General features: G+C 44.9%; 1 long non-coding RNA gene across 1 annotated transcript; it reads right to left on the bottom strand.

The window, feature by feature from the left end:
• Nucleotides 1-235: 235 nt before the first annotated feature.
• On the bottom strand, nucleotides 236-2,177 carry LOC113964951. The gene is made up of 2 exons (XR_003533355.1): nucleotides 1,743-2,177; nucleotides 236-326 (listed from the first exon to the last, which is right to left on the bottom strand). It is a non-coding gene; the product is annotated as an uncharacterized LOC113964951 (long non-coding RNA).
• Nucleotides 2,178-6,658: the final 4,481 nt, after the last annotated feature.

Below are 6,658 nucleotides of genomic sequence, written 5' to 3'. Positions count from 1 at the left end.
GCCCTAACCCAAAACATATAGCCCTGACCCAAAACCCACAGTGCTGTACCATAGTGTGAGACAAAGATATCAGGGACGTGATCCATCTGTAGAGCCCAAGTCCTGCTCTGATCTGATCCTTCTTGTGTTTAGAACACTCTGCATGGGCAGAGTGACTTCATCCCTGTTTCTACACACCACACAGATACAACCAGAGTCACTACACAAGGTCTAACTGAGGAGAGGAGGGTAGAAATTTTCTTTCTGGTATCCTTTCATCTCTTCAGGCTCTGGTTTCTTTTCAGTCAAATGGGGAATGAATCATCTTTCTATCTTCCATTGGAGAACTACAAGGGATTCATGAGGCAGCATGTGTAGGACATGTCAAAGCTTTCAGCAGAAAATCCTCTCCCACAGATCCCATAGAGCTGCACCCCATGCTCTACAGACCCATGAAGGGGAGCTGCTTTGCTCTCCAGAAAGAGAGACATCAGGCCCCCAGCATGAGGTGGCATTGGAAATCCTTGGCCTGAGCTAGCTCAGCCAGCTTTTCCTGGAGGAGAATATGAGCTCCACTCAGTAAAATAACTCCTGCAACCGTATGCTTCAGAGATTACAAAGCCCCCACTACCAGACTCCCCCCTCCTCAGATCCTGTGTTGCTGGGGGCCCCTCCAGTGTTTCATTACGTTTCCTTTATTAAGGCTTCGTGTACAATGAGGGACTTTGTGGTGAAGTAACAGAGAGCAGCCAGTTCATGTGGGACTCTTTGCCTCAGGTTTTGTAAGAGCTGATATTGTGAAAGCATTTGACATGCCCACCAACACAAATATAAAGACAATTTAATGACTTACTACTTTTAATTGGGGATGTAGAGAGGGAAAATAAAGAAGAAAGTACCTGGATGAACTGCTGCCAGAGGACTCAGGTGGGAATTTATTGTAGTAGCTCCCGAGACTGCCAATTGCCCACAGCAATGTATTCTGTAGGAAAACAGCCTCCACAACAGAGGTGATTAAAGGTCCAGAGATGAAGGCAGAAGAGTGGTTGAATGAGTTAGAGTGGGAATAAGAACTCCAGGTGGGCTTAAATCCACACAGCAAGCTTTTGGGGAAATTCTGTAACACATGAGAGCAGGTCATGGAGGGGTAGAGATTTTGTTGCTCCATCAGTGAATGCTCAGTCTGCAAAAAGTATTAAGCAACTGCCAGTAAAATGTAGGTCTTTTCCAACTGTACAAAGTTGGGCAGCACAAGACCACCACTGATTTTGGAAACACTAGAGGAGCCAAAAGTTGTAAATTCAGCTCTTGACTCTGGCTATGCCCTGACTGTAGTGGAAATTCACGGCTCAAGATGGGAAACATGGGTTATAATTTGGAAAAACCGTTTTGGTGCTCAGAATCCCCTCTTCCAGCCCTAAAACCTGTAGTCCTGAAGGTTTCTGAGCACTGTGGTGGCCTCCCAGAGGCAGAGCAGCAGGCAGAGTAGAATTGTCTTATAGCATGCAAAAAACAGCACAGCCTTATTCCAAGGTAGCTTTTGGGCTGCTGTTGATTTTCATGGGATAGGAGGTGGTGGTATCTGGAGATTCCCAGGAAAACAAACATGTCTCTCTGTGGTTGGTAGATGTGAAATGCTATTTATTTGCCTAAACAAAAGTATGAATTGTATTGGATGAGGCAAAGGAAAAAAATAATTGTTTAATGCCTACTTCCCCTCCCCCCACCAAAAAAAAAAATTAGTGCTTCCCGTAACTTCATACCTGGGAAGGGAAAAAACTTTAAAACAATCTTCCTGGGAGGTCCTGATGAAACAGGGCTGTCAGAGATGGCAGCCAGTTGCCCTTCTGATTTGAAACCCAGCTAATTAGCTCAGAAGTATGGTGCTTCAGATCTGAACAGCGCATGAAGCTGCTGAGTTTGATATTTCCAGGCCTGTCAGCCCATGCATTAAAAAAAGAAACGAGTGAGGAAGCAGCAGGCTTAATGAGGCACCCTGGGGCAATTTGGCAGAGCTGGAAAAGAGAACGCCTTGGTGGCAAAGCCCTCCTCATACGGCTTCCTGACACGAGCCTGGGGTATAGAGTGGTGCTAAAGGAGAAGTAATTCCTCTTCCCAGGGCCCCTACAGGGATTCACAAGGGCTGAGACCAAAAGGCAACACCAAGAAGGAGGGAAAACTGTGCTCAGGAGGAGCACAACTGCAGAGCCAGGGCACTGTCTTGTAGCAGCAGCCTCTTCCTGGCGTCCTAGGGCTTTGAGCTGCAAGAGGATGCTATGTCATAGTCTTCTGGGGAGGCAAAGTCATGCTTAGATGTTGTTCCTATTTCTTGTGCTAGGCTTGGGATAGCATCAACTCCATTTGGAGGCCCTTCTCTGAAGATACTTGGATGTGGTAACAGCCCTGGAGCAAACCCCTGGATCAAACTGCATATTGTTTTAAAAAATGCTTGAAACCAGGACAAGACCTGCATTAAGAGGTGTCAATACCCTTAGCAGGCTGTCTCCTGTAAAGCTGGCAGGGCACAGTTACCACTGAGTGAACTCTAGGCGAGTTCATGGGGACATCTCACCTCCGGGTGCAGGACATCTACCCACGGAGAGAGAAGTGAGGGAGTGAGTTTTTCTAAGATACAAATGAGAACGAGACTAGAAATCAGGCACCTAAATCCTATTTGAAGTTCAATTTTCTCCAGAACAGAGTTTGTCACATCTGGAATAGAGCTGCTCTTCGTAAAAACTATTGCAATGGCATCACTGAACCTCAGAGGTTGTTATTCAAGCTCAGATGATGGTTTAGCAGTTGCCAAATGCAATTTGTTCAGCTAAGGTCCCAGGACTTATACAGAGGTTCTCCAGATGTTTCACCACTAAAGTAGTGTTACTGCAGCAACACACACCAGTTTCCTAAGTGGGTCAGGCAGCTATTGCTGTCTTTAATCACTCAGGTTTTCAGAGCTGGAGCATCCTGTAGTCCACTGAGGGCTCCAACCCTTCCTAGAATGCAGGAGAGCCTGGGAGAGCTCCATGTTGCTGTGTAGACACACTGCCTGTATCCAAGGCAGGCATAGGAAAGCATTCCTAAGTGTGTCCAAACTGCAGTTCAATTCAAACTTGGACAGTGTTACAGGTGACATCCTCCTTGATCTCTTATGTATGAGATCTTTTACAAGGTTGTTTCCTATTTCAAACATCCCTAATTTTTTGCAAAGGATCGTGCTGCCAGGCATAGGAGAAATGTCCCCTTTGGGACCATGTCTCTCACTTGCAAACCATAGACTGTCTTTTTTGCCACTTAGCCCTGGAGGAAGAGATAAAATGGGAAGAGGAGAGGGTGTTAATTGTGACAGTCCCTACAGCAGGACCCATCAAGGAGTGATTTTCACTTCAATGCCTCACTGGAGTAATCTCAGCTCAAAGAAAGGGCTTAGCCAAAAGAAACTAGAAGACAACATTATTCAGGTAATCTAAAGTTATGCTTCAGAGAGCACAAGAAATTTACATGGGAGGGTGAGAAAGCCATTTTTCACACGGTTGAGGATATTGAACAGCTCACCGGCTGCATCCTGGGAAGAGTCTCATCTTCCCAATGAGCAGTTGCTATCTGAGAAGACAGGATTAACTGGAACAATGGTCTGACTGGACCACTGGACTGTAAGAATTGGCTTTGTCTGAGTATCCATTCTCTTCCCTTGCCTTCCCCTTGAAAACACATATCAAGCCTGATCACAGCTCTCTATCCCACCAAACTGAGAGGTGTGTTGCTGCTTGCATTAAAAGATAGGGCACATGCAAACAGATGTCAGAAGTGCTGGACCTTGTTTCATCTGGGTGTTTGTACTGCTGTGAAAAAGTCATGACACTTCCCACAGCTACTGAGCTACATAACAGACAGAATCATAGAACAGTTTAGCTTGGAAGGGATCTTAAAGATCATCTAATTCCAACCCCATTGCCACAGACAGGGATGCAGCTCAAAAAGCAATGAAGGGCACCCATAGTGTTAGTACTTCAGCAGTTGGGGTGGAGGCTTTTTATTAACAACAATACTATGCTTCAGATTTCACAGTGCTTCTGGTACAGTCATATTCCTTCGGTCAGCAATGGTCTTTCACTGCTCTGCTTTGGCTTTTGCTGTGCAGCAACTCCTAGACATCAGGCCAGGAAAACATTTAAACATATTCCTAAGATCACTTGATTTCAATCCTATACAGTGAGTTTGCATTTTCCTTTAAGGTGTTTTTCTTTCTCTGCCACAAATTCTACCTTAAAACAATTTCAGATTGTCCTATCCACCCCCATTATCTGTTGTTTAGCATGTCCTGCTCACTTCCCATCTGGCTTCTTCTAGAAGCAATAATCCATGTATGCAGTACTGGTGTAGGATAAATATTGCCTGAAAGACTTCAAGGCTAAGCTTAAGCAAGATTTGTAGGGAGGAAACATAACTTTTCCTAAGTTAACTGCTTTAGCTTGAATAAAACAGGATTTCCCAGGCACATCAAACATTTGACCTGATGCAAACCCGGTCACCAGCACCACATTGCAGTGACAAACACTGACCTGCCCCAGGGTATGTAAACAAGAAAGATATGGAACAACACATGTAAAAGTCACAGATTTTAAGAGCCAGGTGGATCAGAGACAATCTCCAGTTCACAAGTACTTTCAGTGTGATTCAGATGTCACTGCCCTCTCAATATTCTCTATTCCCATATTTCTTAATGCAACCCTGGTATAAATGAAGCCACTCACACAGCATGGAAGAAGCCCTGACCCCAGGGTCTTGACTGAGGAAGTTGTTTTATAAAGTCACGCTATGCTGAAACTACATTGGGAATATGTGAGGAAGAAAAGGAAGGGTGGAATTGTCTACAGCTCCTGCTACAAACTGAGATTTTATGCCCAATGCACCCAAGGATGTCAGAAATGTTTGCACATTGCCCAGAAAAAGAAGGAACATTTGGAAAGAAAAGGAGAAAGGAAGAAGGGCTGGTGGACCCAGGGCATCTTCCACATTGCTTGCAGAAACTCGTCCTGAGGTCTGGCTGAAAACAGAGGAATAGGAGGAATTACAACCCAGGAGCACCAATATAGACCCATTTTTTATGTTCCTCCAAAACTAAGCATTAGGCTAAAATACTGAATCTTCAAGGCAGGGTTGTTGCATGTTCCTGATCCAGAAATCCCACATCTGATCTGTTCTCCTAGTAAAGACATGTGGAGCTTCAGTGATTTCCTTGGCTCTATTATTCTTTACCTGTTCTGTCCCAGGCTGTGGTGGGACAAGTCCTGGCTTCACAGGACTTGTCATTTGGCTTAAACAGTTGCAAACTTCTCCTTCTATCACTCTGTTTATGGATAACCTATGAATATCCAAAGTATCTCCTAAACCTTGTTACCCCCACAGCCACTGGTCCCCAAGTAACCCTATCCAAGCAGGCTACCTCCCACAACAGCCAAATGTCAGCGGCATCTCTGCCTGCTCTTGCTCACTGCCACTGTTTTTCCACATGCTTTTGCATGATGGGCACATCTTGGACACCAGACTCCATTCAGCAATGGATTAGCAGCAATTAAGCAATGCTCATTGACTCAGTCCTAACTGGACCTCCCCTGAACTGAACGGGAGCCACACTGGATCTTGCCTCTTTCCATTTCTGGGGCTAATTATTACCAGCTAAACAGCACTAGGCTTTCCCTTTTTCTCTTTGCCATGCTTGTTAGCATTGTTTCTTCCAGCAGCTTTTCATTTCAATGGAGGCAATTGTGCCTGGCTGACATTTTAATTCTTTCCAGCTGCATCTGAACAGAATGACACAAATTAAGTGGAAGGGCTTGGGGAAGAGGGGGAAGGAAGCTCCCAGTCCCCACAGTCTGTCCTTGTCCTATAGCAAGGGTTTTGTGCTCAATGCAGCAGATGCTCGGAAGGTGTCATGGTGAGAGGGTTTGATGCCAAACTGACACTACGGTCCAGTTCTAGGGATGCTGTGTTGCACCAGCATCTCTCTTGACCTGTTTCCCTGAGAATCATGGTGGGGAAACTTAGAGGTGAAAGATTTTCAAGGTCTCCAAGCAGAGCAGTGGCACACGTTTGCCTTTACCTAGAGAAAGATACCTTGATTTAGGGACCCCTTCACTGAGGTAAGTGAGATTGAGTGAGCTCCTGCCCACTCTATGAAAGGTCTGCAGCTGAAATTTGCTGGTTAAAGAGAGGTTTAAGAGAACAGATTAGCGAGTTGCAGATTTCTTTAGCAATACATAGAAATCTCAGCCATGAACAAAAACCTCTCTGGGTAAGATGCTGCATAAATACAGGATAAAAAGTCTGCCTATGCCCCTTAATATTTTAAGGAGACTAAAGAGAAGCATTAAAATGAGTGTACTTAAATATTGCTCTCCCAGGTCTTAGGATGCCCATGTAGCTTGTTTTGGAATCTAAGACCTTTAGCCTAAGCTAGAACAAAAAGAGTTGTCAAGACAAATAAAAAGAAGTCTCTAGCAGCTAGTATGAACCACAGGGAACAGGATCAGACTGGTTCAGTTAAAACACAGGGCAACACAATTAGACTCATGCTGGATTAAGCCTGCCTCGAAACAAGAAGAAGAAACTGGAGACGTTTGCTTGCCACATTTGTGTTACTAAAGCCTCATATTGGTCAGCAGGGGTGGAAAAGGGT

The sequence above is a fragment of the Neopelma chrysocephalum genome, unplaced genomic scaffold (genome assembly GCF_003984885.1).
Source record: "Neopelma chrysocephalum unplaced genomic scaffold, ASM398488v2 Primary Assembly neopelma1_43, whole genome shotgun sequence".
Classification (NCBI taxonomy): Eukaryota; Metazoa; Chordata; class Aves; order Passeriformes; family Pipridae; genus Neopelma; species Neopelma chrysocephalum.
The sequence above is the reverse complement of the archived record's forward strand: the minus strand, read 5'-3'. Positions and strand labels throughout refer to the sequence as shown.